Source organism: Musa acuminata, unplaced genomic scaffold, assembly GCF_036884655.1.
Source record: "Musa acuminata AAA Group cultivar baxijiao unplaced genomic scaffold, Cavendish_Baxijiao_AAA HiC_scaffold_1137, whole genome shotgun sequence".
NCBI lineage: Eukaryota > Viridiplantae > Streptophyta > Magnoliopsida > Zingiberales > Musaceae > Musa > Musa acuminata.
The window spans coordinates 2074631-2082266 of NW_027021349.1; the positions used below are offsets into that span (position 1 = coordinate 2074631).

The following is a 7636-nucleotide window of genomic DNA, read 5'->3' on the forward strand; positions in this document are numbered from 1 at the left end:
GCCGTAACTAATTATATTTCCGAAAAGGCTTCCTATGCATCGATCATTACCAACATTATCTACCTGTCCTATTATTGGAAACCCCAATGGCCCCACCGGAAGGGTTGTCATGTACTCAGTAGTCAGATGGCGTACACGCTTAATTATGTTGCCGAAAAGGCTACGTAGCTATCAATGTTTACTAACATTGTTCACCTGCCCCATGATTGGAGAGACTGGTGGCCCCACGAGAAGTGTTTGCCTCCAATTTGTTGGGTTGTCATATACTCGTTAGTTTGCGCGGTAACAATAGAAAGACAAATATTGACCAACATAAACAGATAAGATTAAAAATGGCCGACAGAAGTCGTCAGAAATAATTATCTTTTAACCGTGGTTTACCCGCATTTGTTACCTGCTCTGTGACTGGAGAAGGATTGGATCCCACAAAAACAGTTCATTATATGTCTCCTACGTGTTGCGGATGCTGTGCTCACATTAGTTAGTCAAAAGAAGACAATTGGCTGTTCTTTTTTTATTTTCATTTGATTTCTAAATTTAAATTTAGCACAGTAATATTATCCTACTAATAAATCTTGCACACATTGTATTTAATCTTTAAATCAACTAAAAAACTTCAATTAACAATAATTTTCTTAAAAAAATAATAAATATATTTTCAAAAAAATGTTTATAATATATATTAGCCCCTATAAAGTCAGATTAGTTAGCCTAATAATAAAAGGAGAAAAATGATATATATATATATATATATATATATATATATATATATATATATATATATATATATAACTTGATTTCTAATTTAAATTTAGCACACATATATAAGGCATATGTACATTGTATTTAATTTTTAAAGGTCTAGATAATTACAACATTGAAAGTTCGATAGAAATTAAATTTGTAAAAAATATTTTATATTTTTAGATATTTTCTGAAAAATATATTTTCATGACTTTAAATGGTGTACTACAATGCACTAATGCAAAAATATATATATGTTATAGGAGCCTCTATAAAATCATATTAGGTAGCTTAATAACAATAGGAGAAAAATGACTAACATAAACATAAAAGGAAAAATTGCCATATTTTTTTCACTTTATTTCTAATTTTAAATATATCACAATACATTAGTCATAGTTACATTGTAATTATTAAAGATCTGGATGGTTACAATGTTGAAACTTCAATTGGTATTAATTTTCTTAAAAATATTATATATATATATATTAAAATAATTAACATCTTATGTATGTTATATTAGCCTCTATAATGTCACATTAGTTAGCTTAATAACAAAAAAAGAAAAATGGCCAAATTGTCATATTGTTTTCAGTTGATTTCAAATTTTATATTTAGCACATATATAAAACATACATTGTATTTAATCTTTAAAGGTCTTGATAATTACACATAAAAATCATAATTAAAATTATTATTTTTACATATATGTATATGAGTGCGTGCATGTTTGTATTATATTAACCTCTATAGTAATAACAAAAGATGGAAAATAGCTAATTATCCTTTTTTTCACTTCATTTCCAAATTTAGATTTAGGAGATATATATATATATATACTTTTAAATTTTGCATGCATTGTATTTCCAAACTCATCTTTTTTATGTCCCTAAAGAAATTTAAACTTAATTAAAGTTTCTAGGTATGCAATAGAAGATAAACTACATAAAATTCATACTCCATATACTCCTCCATTTTCCATTCTCCTCATTATTACTTTCAAAAGCTTAAGACTCCAAGTAAAAGCTAGTTTAGATAAATTTAAGAATTGTCAAAAAAATTGCAATATATTTCTATAAATTACATTAGTTTATTTTTTGTCTACTAAATATTATTATTTTTAAATAGTGACTAATGTTTTGAGATTGTTTGCTATATTATTGACAACTTCTTTGGTGCATAAGGATTGTAACTTTTAGTCACACTTAAATAAATAATAATAATAAATAGCTTTTTTTTCTAACATGAAAAAAATGGATGGTTTGATGAAATTTTGGAAAGATCAATATATACCATCTTATTTCTAAAAATATATTACCTATTTTTGTTATTTTAAATCAGATCACCAACATTAGAAAGAAGTAATCCTACCATTATATGGAGATTATCCTCTACTAAGCATTATCTCTACTATTTAGAACCCTCTTTCTTCTTCCTTTTCTCTTTCCCACTGCCATTTCTCACCCTCTCTCAACTTTTCTCTCCTTTCTCATCATTTCCTTGATATTTATCATTATATTCTTTCTTGAGCCATTTAACCCAAAAGCCACATCACATTTTGGCAGTTTAATAAGACCCTACAAAGGCAGCCCATAAAAGTTTAGGTCAAGCTATTATATTTTAGGATCAATTAAGCTATAAATTCCACAAAAATTTAGCAAATAATGTTTGATGACACCAAAGCCAAGTTCTGTGTATGTTTGATTTGCAAGATAGATGACAGATGACATCATTGTTTGTAGAGCAATCCTAATACTTTCTTACACTTGAATCATACACCTTGGTAGTCAATTATGTCATGCACAAGACACTTCTACTGACAATAAGACATGAAGCCTGCTCCAAATGAGAGCTATAGTTTACTCTCTGAAGACTTCTTGATGGAGAAGACTTCAGAGAGTAAAATAATAATACTAAGCTCTTCAGACAGTTTCTTTGAGGGAAAGCTTCAGGCAACATGTTCAACTTTCATTTGTCAAAGAGGAAAAACATGATGATGAGTTATTATCAGGGATCTGATTCTCTTTCATTTGTCAGAGAGGCAACATGTTCAACTTTGTGATTCAGTCATCATACAAGTCATCCAAGATCTTATACTAAAGAATTTGGCAGTCATCCATTGATATCTTGACCAAGCCATCAAATGCAGAAGATGAGTTTGATAGGCCAAATATTATCAAGTAGGGAAAAGAATTTGGATTCTCATTTTCTACAAATTTATATCATGGATCTTGTTCTCATTGTGTATGTTTTGTTTCTGAACCTTTCTTCTACTTTCAGATGCAAAATTTTAGCTTTGGAAATCTTTGAAACAATAGCACAGTTCATGGAAACCATACATATTTTACCAATTCATTCCATAGAATAATGAATACACAGAATGTTAATACTCACAAGCAGAGCCTAAGTCTTGTTTTCAAGTTGCTACCTCTGTTTCTGAAAATTTCTGTTTCTTGAAATACAAACTCTTAGCCTTCAGAATTTCTAATATTTGTATGCCTACATCTTAAAACAATAAAATTATAGAATGTGTTTATTTTTTCCATGAAATTTTGTTTCTTGAGATACAAAATCTTAGACCCCAAAATTTTTTATTTTTTGTACTCTTTCTTCTGAAAACTATGAAATCACACAGTGCAAGTAATCACAAACAGAGTTTAAATCTTGTTTTCAGGGAGCTAATTTGGTTTCCAAGTTTTTCTGTTTCTTGAGACGCAAAATGGTAGCTTTCATAAATTTTACATTTTCGTATTGTTACTTCTGAAAACAATGAAATTACATAATGTAAATAATCACAAACAGAGCCTAATGATTCCACTAAAAATGTAACATTTTATTTTCAGACAGAGATGTTATGAACTATCATGATCGACGATTAATGGTAAGGTCATTCTTGACAACCAAATGCGCCATAAAGATATATTACCTTCGAGAAAAAAGAAATGAATTTCATGACTCGAATATTAATTATAAATCATAAAAGATATTACCATAATGCTAATACTCATCCATATATTTCTTTTGATACTATTCAATCCCCTTTAATAAGTTTCTTTATGATCCACTTTGCTATGAGATTACTTGCAAGTTAATCCATCCCTTTCTCCCTTCTTAGCCTTTGGAGCAGCCCAACAATGATGCAATTTGATCATGAAACAGAGAGGAATATTCCAGTTGCAGCACAATTGCATCACTTTCCTTCCATGCTCAAGTGTTTGAAAAGCTAATAGAAACAAAGATAAGATGTCCTTGACTCTCCATTATGTACTACTCAAATAAAAAAGACAGACTTGTCATTTCATTCTTAATTGACCTACAGTGCTCAAATCTGTTTCTTTGGCTTGCTATCAACTGTAGGATTGAATATGACATGGGAGTCTTGGGATTGGGTAGTAAAAATAAGTCCATCTCTAGCCCCAAGAAGCTCTTAACATATTCCTTCCATTATGACTATGATCTACTTGTAGTATAGATTAAATGGGCCTTGACATGGAGTATTTTTATAGTGTTGAGAGAGAGAGAGAGACCATGATCACATGGTTCCAACTTGAATGCATATGATTCAGTGACCATCCATGTCTTGATATCAGTCTCTTGTTGATCCACTCCATGAGTTCTATTTTTGATTATCATATTCTCACTAGAATAGAGTCAATATATACAATACAGCCTTGTTATTAATACTGTAAAGTTTTCTCAAATTTCAACTCATAAGAGAAAATTATGATTGGAAGAGAGGCTAACTATGTTGGAAAAACTTGCCAAAACTCATTGAAACTTCAAGGAATTATCCAAGTTTACAGTGCCTCCATGCTTTATTACAAGAATAATTGTGTCATAGCCATGAGTGAGGCTATTGTAGAAGAATAAACTTCTTTGTAAGATTATGAATTTGGACATTCTCAGCAAATACAAAGATTATTTCCATGACTTGTGTAATTCATGGTAAAAAAAAAACAAAAGCTTCTAATAAAAATGTCAGAAGGCAAGCAATCCTCTCTACATGTGCAAAGTCTATATTTATAACCAGACCTCACTGTGTTGTTTAATACGTCCTTCAAACCAGCAAAGCATTCATTTGTGTGAGGTACGTACTGATTTCAATTTTTAGCTCATCACTGTCCTCCCTTCTTCTTCTTCTTCTTCTTCTTCTTCTTCAGCACAGCCAAAGATGTTCCCCATTAGCTCAGATCTCCACACAGGCTCAAACCAAAGCAAGCAGGATGACAAGCTCTGCTGCAGGCTCCTCTTTAAGGAGAGGTCAGTGGCCAACCCTTCCTTTAGAGTCTACTATGGAGTGGCGTCCGGGGCTGTGCCATTCCAGTGGGAGTCTCAGCCTGGAACCCCCAAGCACGTCAGCTCCACCGCTGCGCTCCCTCCCCTCACCCCTCCCCCCTCCTACTTCTACACCCCCAGGAGCAAGAGCTCCATGAAGTCCTGCAAGTCCAGCTTCATCCGCGCCATGCTCCCCAAGCTCAGCCTAAGGAAGGTCCACATCTCGCCTTCCTCGTCCCTCCCCTCGTCTTCCTCTTCCTTGAGCCCGCTGTCGTACTTCTCGGCCGTCGGCTATGGCGAGGAGCCCGAGGACGGGCCGCCTGAGTCAACCTTGTGCTTTGGGATGCGACGCAGGGCCGCGCCGGTGAAGAAGGCGCTCTTGTCGGTCGTCGGACATGGTTGCGGCCGACGTACCGCTGCATAATGGTCTGACATCGAACACCTTGTGGTCTCCGCTAACGAAGCAAGTCTCATCTGCTGCCCAAAGCAAGAGGAAGGAGGTGAAGTGTTTGTCCAAGTTGCTGTAATAATGTGGGACTGATAGCTTGTGTCTTCGTCACCACCACCTTCTATTCTGTATCATTTTCTTGTTACATGTAAGCTGTGATGACAAAATACCAATTCATGGTGAGGTCTGCTCTCTCACCACAATTATTGTCATCATAAGATTGTGATGGTTGTCTCAAATTGTTGGTGGCCAAAGCAAATTGCTTGATGCATTTCTGTGAAGTTTTCCATTATTTCTTTTGGAGAAAAAACAGTGCAGGAAAGTGTTTTTAAGATACAAGAAGATTTCAAGGTAAGTGAAGAAGTATATTGGAAGAATTAGGAACAGAAAGGACAAGGGGTCATCAAAAAGAAGGAAAGAACAGGGACAAAGAGGGAGACACTCATAACTGATCCCAGAAACATCAAGAGAGGAAAGGTTGGATGCAGCTTCCACCCCAATATTTAATTCTATGGTAAATGTTCAGGAATCTCTCTCTCTCTCTCTCTCTCTCTCTCTCTCTCTCTCTTCTTGAAATCAAGTAAAGGGAAATTTAATGAGCTCATCTTCACAGATATCAGATTTTTTTACTTGCACCTACCAACCAATCTTTTGCTGTCTTCTCCTCAGCTACCACTGAAACTTAGGGAGTAGGTTTATAGCATATGAGATGAGAAGTGTAGGAAATACAGAATGAAATTGTGGAGAATTTTATTTGCAGAAAAGTAAAATAAAACAAAAAACAAAACAACAGTGCCTGAAGCCTACCACATTGAATGAAGTCCATGAGTGGGAGGCAGCTTAAATGGCTTCATCCACCAAATGAGTGGTTGGAAAGGTGCTGCTCTGCCATTTAATTCACACTCATTTGCCATGGAATTGCTAACCAATGCAACAAAGCTAGCCTGATTAGCCTCTATGAAAAAGAATTCATCATCATTGATTGGTGATCAAGAAAGCTTTACTGGCTTGAATGGATACTTCTTGAAATTTAGAGTGTGCATTGATTGATTGCTAAAAGAAATTGTTGATATTTTTATGCCATGTGTTGGACAAATGAAAGAACTCTTAAAATTCATCCTGTGTAAGAACTAAAAAAATTACAAGGGGTGAATAGAAACATTTTGAAGCTTAAACAAAAGAAATTATCAATACAAATGTTTCTGCTGCACATGATAAAGTAGTAATGATGGATATTTTATAGGTTTCAAAGGAGAGAAATCAAATCCAACTTCATCAAATTATAGATCAACAAAAATTGATTGGTTTTTTCTCCAGTATGGAATATAATGACAGAAATCTCTCAATTTTCTGCATGCATTTTAAAGTATGAAGGATGCAGATCACATGTTGGAATGAAGTGCGCAATAGAAGATCCCACTCAACATCATAAGGAGGACCACCAAGGTAGGTTTCCTTCAGATCTAAGAAGTGAGAGAAGCATTCTCCAACATAAACCAGTGAAAGGTCTGCAACATTCCAATTCATGGGATCAAAAGATAGCAATTCTAACATGTCCTCAGTAAATTTAGATTTGATTAGATAGAAAAGCTCCAAGAAACATGCATCAGCAAGTAATGTAGCTAATGGTCCTCATCATTCATTGCCTCCAAACAGCAACTCCATTGCATGATGGCTCACAAGGAGCAGATTATTGGCCAGGGAGAAGTCATCATTCAATGCATGATGTGGATTTTATGGCCCAGTATCTGCAAACAATGTAATCCTGTAGAATAGAAAGGCAGGCATACAGATGCTTTTAGATCTGTCCCATATGTACCTCACTTGAGATCCTTCATTTGAATTCTCAAGGCTCCTCTTGCATTGGCTTCAGGTGAAGCTAAGCTACAAGACAAATCATAAAGCTTTTGTGGGATGGCTTGAGCACATCATGTTGTGGTAGTGGTTTACACTGGAGAAGTGGAAGGTAATTAACACAGCCTCAAATTAACCTGACTTCTTCATAGCCGAGAGGCAGCATCTTTTGATGGAACTAAGAGGGGGAAGAAGCCAAAGCATGATCTTTCTATGGACACCATGGAAGCATCCAAGATGTTTGTTGATGCTGTGACTATAATCTATATTATTGTGCAGCACACCTTCCATTTTGTCTGCATCTGTCTATACTCT

The 7636-nt window shown here is 34.5% G+C and overlaps 1 long non-coding RNA gene across 1 annotated transcript; it reads left to right on the forward strand.

Annotated features, from left to right (window-relative positions):
• Window positions 1–4720: 4720 nt before the first annotated feature.
• On the forward strand, window positions 4721–5748 carry LOC103999714 (uncharacterized). Its single transcript, XR_010512573.1, has 2 exons — window positions 4721–4831; window positions 4905–5748. It is a non-coding gene; the product is annotated as an uncharacterized LOC103999714 (long non-coding RNA).
• The last annotated feature ends 1888 nt before the right edge of the window (window positions 5749–7636 follow it).